The 11,558-nt window shown below is 32.7% G+C and overlaps 1 long non-coding RNA gene across 1 annotated transcript; it reads right to left on the bottom strand.

Moving 5' to 3' along the window:
• Window positions 1-8,765: 8,765 nt before the first annotated feature.
• On the bottom strand, window positions 8,766-10,100 carry LOC149910109 (uncharacterized). The gene is made up of 2 exons (XR_016457241.1): window positions 9,839-10,100; window positions 8,766-9,098 (listed from the first exon to the last, which is right to left on the bottom strand). It is a non-coding gene; the product is annotated as an uncharacterized LOC149910109 (long non-coding RNA).
• Window positions 10,101-11,558: the final 1,458 nt, after the last annotated feature.

Here is an 11,558-nt window from a genome sequence, read left to right as displayed (position 1 = left end):
CTAAATAATACAAGAAGGTTACACTGAACCTTCAAATAAAATAAATCTACCCAAGTGGGCATTCATATAAGTATATCAATACTTTAATTTTGTCATGATATGATATCCTTCTAATATTATAAATGCGAAAGTTCGTGAGTATCATGTAAGGATGTTTGTTACTCTTTCACACAAATAAAAGAGAAAATGGAATTTAGCACACACATAGAAGGTAACTTGGATTAACGCTTATGAGAGCTTTTATCCTGGAAATCCCACAGGAACGGAAACTATGCGGGTTTTTCTTTGAAAACGCGGGCGAAGCCGCGGGTGTTAAACTAGTAGGATATATGTAATATCTAGACATACAATATGTAGTATACAACGACGGCACATATAATTAATTAATATGGTAATAATGTTTTCAAACAACGTAGTTAAAATAAAATTTATTTATTTTGTATTAATTCAATATTAAATTAAAAATAAAATTGTGTCAGATATTATTGCTTCCTAGTTGATGTCACATATTTATGCTTTTAGTGTGGAATCAACGCAAAATACAGAAATATAAAATTGTGTCAGATATTATTGCCACCTAGTTGGTGTCACATATTTATGCTTTGTGTGAGGAATCGATGCAAAATACAGAAATATGAAATTGTGTCAGATATTATTGCTTCCTAGTTGATGTCACATATTTATGCTTTTTGTGAGGAATCGATGCAAAATATAGAAATATGAAATTGTGTCAGATATTATTGCTTCCTAGTTGATGTCACATATTTATGCTTTTTGTGAGGAATCTATGCAAAATATAGAAATAGGAATTGTGTCAGATATTATTGCCACCTAGTTGATGTCACATATTTATGACTAGCGGTCTGCCCCGGCTTCATCCGTGGTACATATTTCGAAATAAAAGGTAGCCTATGTTCTTTCTCAGGGTCTAAAGATTATCTGTGCCAAATTTCATCAAAATCGGTCCAGTAGTTTATGCGTGAAAACCATACATACCTACATACATACATACAAACCTTTCCTCTTTATAATATTAGTATAGATTTGTATGAGGAATCGATGCAAAATACAGAAATATGAAATTGTGTCAGATATTATTGCTTCCTAGTTGATGTCACATATTTATGCCGTGAGAGGTTGTCACAATTATTTGCTGTAACATTTTCGTCATATAATTTTGATGCCACTTTATTATGCTGCCTACTAATGTCAGATATTTTTGCTGTATACGGGCAGACAGATATTATTGAATTAGTTCTAGTGACAGATATTTTTGCACATCGCCCCCTAGGCATATATTATTGCTCGTGACTGTACATTGACCCTACTTACTACCTATAATTATTTTTTAAATGATTAATAATTATCTTAAAAAAAACAGTACGGGTTATTTATCTGTATATGTATAGGAATAATTTTCTTTCTTTTATAGATAAAAATTTTCAAACGCAATACATAATTAATTTTTGCCTTTTTATCACACTACACTGTAAAATACCTCAACTAAAAACTTTTTGGATGAAAAACATTATCTACACATTATAAAGAGGTAAAATTTCATTTTTTGAATGTTTGAATTGAATAAGGCTAGAATATATTTTTATAATGTTTTTATCCCGGGTCAACCCGGGCGGAACTAGCATTATCCCATTAGTACCTATCCCATTAAGTATTAGAATAGGCATATTATATAATTTAAAATGGCTTTAAATGGAATCAAAGAAGTATAGAAAATCTTTCACAGTTTATGTAAACTGTTATAGTTATTACTTATTAGTTACACGTTCCTAAAACAATATTAACATATAATTTAAATATTTGTTACATAATACTACGTATATTTTAGACCTGTCTTGTAATTAATCTAATGTTAAAAATTATGCGAAAAACTTTGTCATTGGAGCTAAAATGTCTCGAATTTTTACGTAACTGCGCAGTTATTTACACGTGTACATTAAAATAATAATTATAAATTATAAATATAAAATAACATTATTTTTATACATAACAACGAGTAAAAAAGTTAAAATATGTTTCCAAAAGTCCAACTAAAATATAACTTTAAAAATATGTTATGTAATAATAAACATTTATTTATGAAAATATATTTTTAATTTTTATTATTTTGGATTAGGCACTACCTACTGAAGTTTTATTTATTCTTGTCTGTCCTGTCCATTTGTCTGTCTTTTCTACACGCAACTAGTGAAGTGATTTGGACGAAATTTGTTTCAGTAGTTTGAGAAATGAGAGATGAGAAAGGATATAAGTTTTATCCCGGAAATTCCACGAGAACAATAACTTTGCGGGTTATCCTTTGAGTTCGCGAGCGAAGCCGCGAGCGAAAAGCTAGTAATTTTATAAACAAGGAATTAAAATATTAATTTCCTCTTTGCAAAAGTTATCGCTTCTCATTTGTATAAAACGATGAAAATAACAAAAAAATATGTTAATTCAAACACACACGTGTAGCACAGTATTAAAATATTATTTAGGAAATATTGTAATACTGTGCGTGTACTTGTGTGTGTATACACAAGTACTTACATACCTATTTTATCTCTTCCAAGTTTTTCATTTCACACGCATACAGTATTATTTTGTACTAGATTTCCGCCCGCGGCTTCGCCCGCGTTTTCAAAGGAAAACCCACATAGTTCCCGTTCCCGTGGGATTTCCGGGATAAAATCTATCCTATGTGTTATTCTGATGTATAAGCTATATTGTGGTAAAGTTTCATTCAAATCCATTCAGTAGTTTTTACGTGAAAGAGTAACAAACATCCATACAAACTTTCGCCTTTAAAATAGTATTGTGATGTGATTAAGTATGGGATAATATTTTTATGAGATAAATTAATTGGTGGTGACGTCATAAGATTTATTTAGAAATTAAAGATTTTAGATACTCATTTATAACGCGATTTATTCTTTACATATATAATATAGATAGTTATTTTAACCCAGTAAATCTTGATTACCTTTACTTGAGTATTTAATTCTTAGAAAATTACTGCACCATTTTGTAATTATAATTATATATTTAAACCAAGTTTTTTAAGTAACTGTGACATGTTTCGTATGATAGATTTCTCATGTTTTCCTTATATGATGCCACACAGTTATTTTTCTGGGAATTACCTTAACTACGATTCTAGTATTTCCCCGCAGAATACTACAAGGAAAACCTAATAGGTAACCTAGAAGATCTATTGATATAATGCTTGCAAATTTTACCATTAAATCAACGAACTATTTTGAAAAGTATTGTAAGCAGGAATTTACTAATTAATTAACGAAATAAAATAAATTAAAACCATGCTTAAAGTCATGCATTTATTTTATTATCACCGATCCTTCACACCGATAGGTGTACCTACAAATATCTGAAAATCGAGTCTAAAGGTCGATTACATGCAAACATACAGGTGAACCCTAATAAAGCGTACAAGAAAGGAAGAGTTTTAGATTTATCATCAAGCTTAAACATAGGTACTGACTACTGTAATTTATGAAAATAATAAATCAGGCAAAAAAAAACCACAATAATGTACGTTTTAAGGTTTTCATTTTGTATTTTTTACATTAAAAAAAACTGTAAACTTAAAATTTCAAATTAAAATTTTATTTGTAACAAAAAAGTAATTTGGCGCTAACATCCGCTAATTTTTTATGGAGTCAATGTCACTCTGTAAATTAAGACGCATAATGTAATAATGGCATGCTTAAAATATAAGGAGTTTATTAAATGTATCTAAGTTTTAATAAGGGTAACGGGTTCGAATCCCGTGATCGTTTTTGACGTGACAACGTCTTATAATTCGATAGAGCCGGCTGCAAGCACGAAAAAACATGACTCATGCGGCGTTACCTCGCTCTGAGGCGTTCCATGTAAGGCTTGAAGTGCAAGCGAGAGCGCGGAACGAGCGACAAAGAAGCTCCATCAGTATTTTCTTATACGTTGTCACGTTCAACTATCGTCAGTAAACCGACTTTACAGACAACCAATTTTTTTTGACGTGACAACGTCTTATAATTCGATAGAGCCACGCACGAAAAAACATGACTCATGCGGCGTTACCTCGCTCTGAGGCGTTCCATGTGGCTTGAAGTGCAAGCGAGAGCGCGGAAAGAGAGACAAAGAAGCACAATCGGACGTTGTCACGTTCAACTATCGTCAGTAAACCGACTTTACAGACAACCAATTTTTTTAAGTATTTGAATGCTATAAAATGTAATCTGAAATATTAGCTTTCCGCCCACAGCTTCACCCGCTTTCTCTAAAACCATGGACCAATATAAATTATAATCAAGATATTGGTCCATGCTAAAACTTAATAAATTATCTATGTACTAAACTAAAACCTACCTCAAGAGTAACTCTATCGATAAAATGCATGAAAATCTGTTGCGCAGTTTTAAAGATTTAACCACAGTATTACAATATATGTATAGATATTGTAATACTGTGTTACAAAGGGACGGACAGATATCGGCAGGAATCTTGTTTTATTCTATGTAGTGATGTATCTATATAGTTTATTTTTGTCGATATCTTGGTTACTCCTTTATCTAAGAATCTACAAATAGCATGTTATTAGTTACTGACTAATCGCAAGCATAAACAATATGAAATACTCGTGTATTTTATTAGTTTGTTTATTAGCAGTGACTGGAAACCACGCAAACTATTACATCAGAGGAGCATACAAATGCATGAGTACGATTATTGATCAAATAGGACGTTTCAATCACAGATAATTAATATGATTGTTTTCAGTTGGGTCAATATAGAATGCACATGACTAGCTGACCCATGAATGACGTAGAATATTATTTTCATGTGATAACAGATATAATAAATTAAGTCTTTAGTCTCTTTTGTTATTTTAAGATATTGTTATCTAATAACATCTATGCGATAGAATCATTCGTCGGAAATAAATGTTTTTGTATTCTACTAGCTTTCCGCCCGCGGCTTCGCCCGCTTTGTCTAAAAGTCTAAAACATAATAAATTATACATATACTTACTAAAACCTTCCTCTTGAATCAAATCTATTAATAAAAATTAAAAACGCATCAAAATCCGTTGCGTAGTTTCAAAGATTTAATTATACAAAGGGACATAGGGACTTAGGGACAGAGAAAGCGACTTTGTTATAGCTATATACTATGCAGTGATAGTGATTAATTCTGCCCAACGCGAACGGTATAATATTCTCATTGTTTGAAATTTTTATTCATGCTTGGCTTTTTTGGTGGTGGCCTTCCTAAAGAACTGCACGCATAAATGTTTTTTCAATTAAACTATTTTTAGTCCCGGATTGTCCGATTTGTTACAATTTCTCAAGATTTACCAGTTGTTATTCTGCAAGTTATTCTGTAAAGATATTAAAGATTTGCTACGCAGTAGGTACTAACTTAAAGATTCTTTATATTAAAATTTAGAATAAATTAACCATCGAATGCTACAATATTAGAATAAGAAACTTTATCTTAACTGTATTTCATAGATTTACAGCAGAATATTGGGTCTTATTCAACGCAATATCTTGTCAATAGTTAAACAAAGGCATAACAATGTGAAACATAACTAGTAATTGTGAGAAGAAATAAAGAAACGATTAATAACAATATAATGATTAGCTTTTTATGTAATGGCTGCGACAAATTACCTTTTACATTGATGTTTTTGTAATATAAATTACTTACTGTCACATAAACGATTCTAATCGTATATTGTCTTGGTTAATGCGGGAACTATGAATCGGGTTCGATTTTCTGTTGATTACTTACTTTTCGCGGTATTTCTTTTTTATCACTACTTATCCTATAAAATATACCTACACACTGGCACAAGACGCGGAACAGAAAAAAAAGTTAGACTATGTGATAATAACGCATATAATATTTGACGAAAATGTAATTAGACACAAAATAACAAATTGATACATCTTTTAACAAAGACTTTGAAAAGTCTTCGTTATTTTTTATTGAAAAATAAAGAAATTTGAAATAAGTGAAAGTTTTTGATGATTATGAACCATCACAAAAAATAAAAAAAGTAAGCATGATTTTAAGTAAGCATTTTTAGGTTTAACAATAAAATTAAAGCAAAATTAATAACGAGTGTTTCCCCCTCTTGCTCTGATTACGGTTTCCATTGGTCTGGGCATGCTACAGATTATGTTATCGATGATTTCTTGAGGCAACCGCTCCCACTCCTCAAGTAATGCGTTACCAAGTTCATCCAGATTGTTGGGGGGAGGGGGGTGGCATTCTGGATTTAACCCTTCTTTTTAGCAAGTCCCAGACATGCTCTATCGGATTCATATTGGGGGAATTTGCTGGCCACTGCATCACGTGGCTCAGAAATGCCTGTACCGATTGTGCACTATGAGCACGAGCATTATCTTGCATTAGAATAAAGTCGTCATCAATAAATGGGGCAAATGGTACAAAATGTTCTTCTAAAATGACACTGATGTATCGATCTGCTGTCATTGTCCCTCCTGTGACTATCACTAACTCCGTGCGAGCTCCCAAACATATTATCCCTCCCCAAACCATAATCGAGCCGCCACCAAAAGCCACTGTGTGTTCAAAATTAGACTGTAGGTATGTGGCGTTCTCCTTTGCGTCTTCATATTCGCTGACCCCCATCGATCTGTTTTAAAAGAACTCTGCACTCTGAGTAAAGAGAACCTGCTGTCATTCGTTCAAATCTGTTCCGCTAAGTGTGCCGGTGGGTGTACTTTGAATTATAACAAACCCCATCCATGTAATAACGGTACCGTTTTGAGTTGTTTTGAGCTAATAGACAACAACAATAAGCCCTAAAACCCTTATTTTACACTCTATATTAAACCATAGACAGAAAACAAAAAACGCGCTAAAATAGCGTACACGTGACACAAATGAATGTCAAGATCAATGTCAGAATATCTTGCGAATCACCAAAATAGCCCTGTATCTGATAACACTCGCTTGTTATTACTTATATGTTGTAGCCATAGCGTATAATAACGCCATTTTGCAAACGCTCAGAATTTAATATGCTGAGGCATGATGCTTAACAGAATTCGGAAATTTTTGTTTTGGTTACAGGGTGGGTTAGGTTAGGTTCGTTGCATTTTTACAATGATGACATCTAACATATTATGCCAACCAGCACTTGGTCAGCGAGGTGTACCCTCAAAAAAAAATTCTTTATTTGGAACAATAAAAACACAGATACAAAAAACTTTATGAACGATGGCACCTATAAAAGCTTAAAAAAGCTGTGGCACAAGTGCCAATATGCCCATAAAAGATGCCCATGTCCCTGCAGTGGGAACATAATATATGGGCTGATGGGATGCTGATGATGATGAGAAATAGGAGCCCCGCGAAACCACTCTGTCGACTCGCAAACGGCTCCTTGTAGACTTTTGGAAAAAGTAAATTCTTAACGTATAATACAAAATGTCGATCAATTGTAAACTGACGAAGCCGTTTGTAAACGGCGACATTATACAATTTGCCTGCTACATGTGCACTGCGTCATCGCAGGCTCGTATAAATTACTCGACAGTAACATTGTTTAAATATAATGTTCTTGGCTGCGAATTATATATCGTAGTAAACAATGTTTTGGCACGTGTTACAGTGAATGAAGGGCGTATTGAACGTACGCTTTGTACTGAGCTCTGGGATATTTCCTTGATATAATTTATACCATTGTTCTATATACTGGCATGTTATGTATGTCTTTTAGTAAATGGCTTAAAATAAATTAAAAAGAAATTTGAGATCTAAGATTGTTGTATCTTCTTGTGTTAAATTTTAAATGTTTCGGTCCCAGTCGGGATCAATAATAAGAATAAATCGTGCTTAAAATCTTTCGAGCCTGAATTTCTAAGTTGTTCTTTCAATGGAAATTTTATCAAATGATTTAAGTCGTAATATTAGCAGTAATATTTGTGTTTTTGTAGTTGTAATGTTTCAGTAATCACATTGTCATAATGATTGAATATAATATAGGTAAGTACCCATAATAATTTATTACGAGATTAGATATTTTTCAGAATTTTCCATCTCAAACTCGATAGCAGGAGCTAATGCCAACTATTCATTGGACATATGTTAACGACTTATTAACTCTTGACACTCCTTTCATTAAACGATGTCTAAATAAATCACACTTGTTAAAATTATCATTGGTATATTTATGACCGATCTAGCATTTAAATTCTCGTGTCGCGGTGTTTCAAGTTAATCTCCTGTGAATGGGCTTGACTGATTCTCATGAAATTTTGCGTGCATATCGGGAAGGTCTGAGAAACGAAAAACATTTATTTTCCATACCCCAAAGTGATAAGAGTGAGGCAGAACTATAATGAAGGGTACCTAGAAAAAGGTTTGATTCACAAAGCTAAATTCAGTGCCTGATTTTAAAGTAAAACTTTTATTACATCGTCTCAAACTTTTTGGTCTGTGTAGCGCATGTCGCGTGTATCGCGGCAGCCGACCGTCACGCGACATTCGCTACAAAAAGCAGTGTTCGGAACCGTTCGAACAGTTTCACTTTTACCGTGGTTTCATAAAACCACACAACATTTATTTATTAAAACATTTCTTAGTAGATTAGGTCTTGGATCTTCAAAACGCTAATTCGTTGTATGTTAGAACTTCAAAAAAATCAAATAAACGCAATAATTGTTCAAAGCTAGTCTGATCGTGTACCTATATCATTTTACACTGTGAGTAAAAATAAAACAACAAAATGAAAAATCAACAATAATTTATTAACTAAAATCTCGACGCAAGTCCACCACCACGACTGTCCGCGTGCGACAAAAGTTCGTCTCCCCTCTGTTGCACCAAATTAAGCGCTGAAAGCGGAAGTGTAGCGTTCAGCGGTACTCCATTGAGCAGCGTCGCTAAAGCCGCTGGAGGTAACAATCTGTCCGGTTCGAGCGCTAGCGTCCCACCCGCGCCTACAGCGACTCTTGCGCTTTCTACCGCGTCTACTATATTCAAAGGACCTTCTATAAGCGCTGCTGCAGCGCCCTCTGCAAGCGCTGAAAGCGATTCCCCGCCCATTACATAACGTGTACCTGAAAATGTGAATAAATTTGTTTGAATATTATTTTATTTTCAAATTATTGGCTCTTCCTTTTATAGCATTTATTCTTGAATGTTTTAGCATGTTTATCAAAGTATAATATAATTATTATTATGGCCATGGACCAATATATATGGCACAATAAAAATAATCACGGACCACTAGGTAGTTAGGTAGTTAGTAGTTAGGTATCTCAGAAAATATCCATACTTAATATTTTAAATGCGAAAGTAAGTCTGTCTGTCTATCTGTCCTCAATCACGCTTAAACTACTGAACCAATTTGCATGAAATTTGGTATGGATATATTTTGATACCCGAGAAAGGACATAGATGCTACTTTTTACCCCGGGAAAATGATCTATGTGTATGTTTGTTAAGTCAGTCACGCAAATATTACTGATTACAATGAAATTTAGCACACATATAGAGGGTAACATGGATAATAGCACACCGGTTTATCCCGGAAATCCCACGGGAACGGTAATTACGCGGTTCTTTGAAAACGCGGGCGAAGCCGCGGGCGGAGAGCTAGTAATTTACTAAAAAGATTGAATACATTAGTGATCTGAAATAAAAAAAATGCAGCAATGTCGCAACAAAATTCTAGTCGTAGCTGAAAATAAATGTAAATGTAACAGATAATAATGGACTAAATTCTTTAAAACATTTAGAAGACAGTTTCTAATGTTATAGGTGATCTAGAAACATCTAACACTTATAAATATCTTACCGCAAACGAACTCGTCGATTAGAATAGCGGGAGCCAAGTCTAATGGAGAGGAAGGTATGTCTTGTTTCCAGCCGTCGCCTGTTATGTTACCAGAACCGAATGGTACTGATAGACCGCTAAAACGTAATAATATTATATTTAATTATTTCTATACTAATATTATAAAGCTGAAGAGTTTGTTTCTTTGTTTGAACGCGCTAATCTCAGGAACTACTGGTCCGATTTGACAAATTCTTTCGGTGTTAGATAGCCCATTCATCGAGGAAGGCTTATAGGCTAAGGCTATATTATATAGGGCATAGGCTATATAATATATGAGTATGGCCGCCAAAAATTGTACATTCAAGAAAAAAAAATGTCCTTGTCATTTTATATAGCACCAGATTTTTTTATATAGTAATTATGGTAGTTTTTAAATAGTTTCAGCTTCACTATGTTATATTTATCATTATATTAATAATTTAAATTAATTTTGAGTGCCTTTAACAAGCTCAATTTTTTTTTTTTGAAATGCTTATTTTCCTTTCCATACTAAAATCATGTGTCCCACTTAGTCATCTCACACTTTGAAGTCACAAAATTATGCAAAAATCTATTGATACCTGTAAAATTTTGGTATTTCTAAATTATTCTGTAAACTTATGGATAGTTTTAACAAGTTCTAATAAAAATAACATAAAGGAAATTAATATAAAACTCACTTAAAACTATGTCTCACTTTTTTTCACGAATGATACTTCACGCACGGTTACCATAAAATAACACCCTAAATAACTAGATATCCAAGCCACAAAAATATTTTTAAGTAGGGGCAACACCGATTTACATGTTGGCCTACATTTAGAAAAAAAAATCGCCATTTTGTTACTGTAAAAGTTGATCGAAAGGTAGTCGGCATTTTTGTCCCAGAACATTTTGATAATTTTGAGTGAGAATTATGCAAGGTAAGAATACAAATTTACTATATTATTTAAATTATGTGTGTAGCTTTAGTGTTCTAGTAACAAATCAAACTATGCGGCGTCTTATTACTACAATACTTTGGCGAATAAAGGCTTTTTAGGTTATGTCCAACCATATTTTTATTCACGAATGATACCATGTGTTACTATTGTGTTACGTAACATCCGTGAGCGGCTCTTAGGGGTAGTACTCACTAGAGAATCTAAAGTTAAAAATTTACTTTTTTACATAAAGAGAACCCACTTCAAAAACTATCATGTTTCGGAAGTTAGTAACTTTTTTACTATAATAATTCGTATTCGTAATTAATATCATAAGTTGTGAATGATTCTTGCATTTGTAAGTATTATAGAAATACAAAATTTGAGAAATAAAACTTTTTCTTTAATATTTAAATTTGTTTTATTGAGTTTTAAAGTAATTTAATCAAATAATTTAAATCTTGATTACCTTTACTTGAGTATTTAATTCTTAGAAAATTACTGCACCATTTTGTAATTATAATTATATATTTAAACCAAGTTTTTTAAGTAACTGTGACATGTTTCGTATGATAGATTTCTCATGTTTTCCTTATATGATGCCACACAGTTATTTTTCTGGGAATTACCTTAACTACGATTCTAGTATTTCCCCGCAGAATACTACAAGGAAAACCTAATAGGTAACCTAGAAGATCTATTGATATAATGCTTGCAAATTTTACCATTAAATCAACGAACTATTTTGAAAAGTATTGTAAGCAGGAATTTACTAA

The sequence above is a fragment of the Colias eurytheme genome, chromosome 2 (genome assembly GCF_061535395.1).
Source record: "Colias eurytheme isolate Ceu_HAF_F1 chromosome 2, ilColEury1 Martin Lab GWU primary, whole genome shotgun sequence".
NCBI lineage: Eukaryota > Metazoa > Arthropoda > Insecta > Lepidoptera > Pieridae > Colias > Colias eurytheme.
This window is presented reverse-complemented; position numbering and strand designations above follow the sequence as displayed.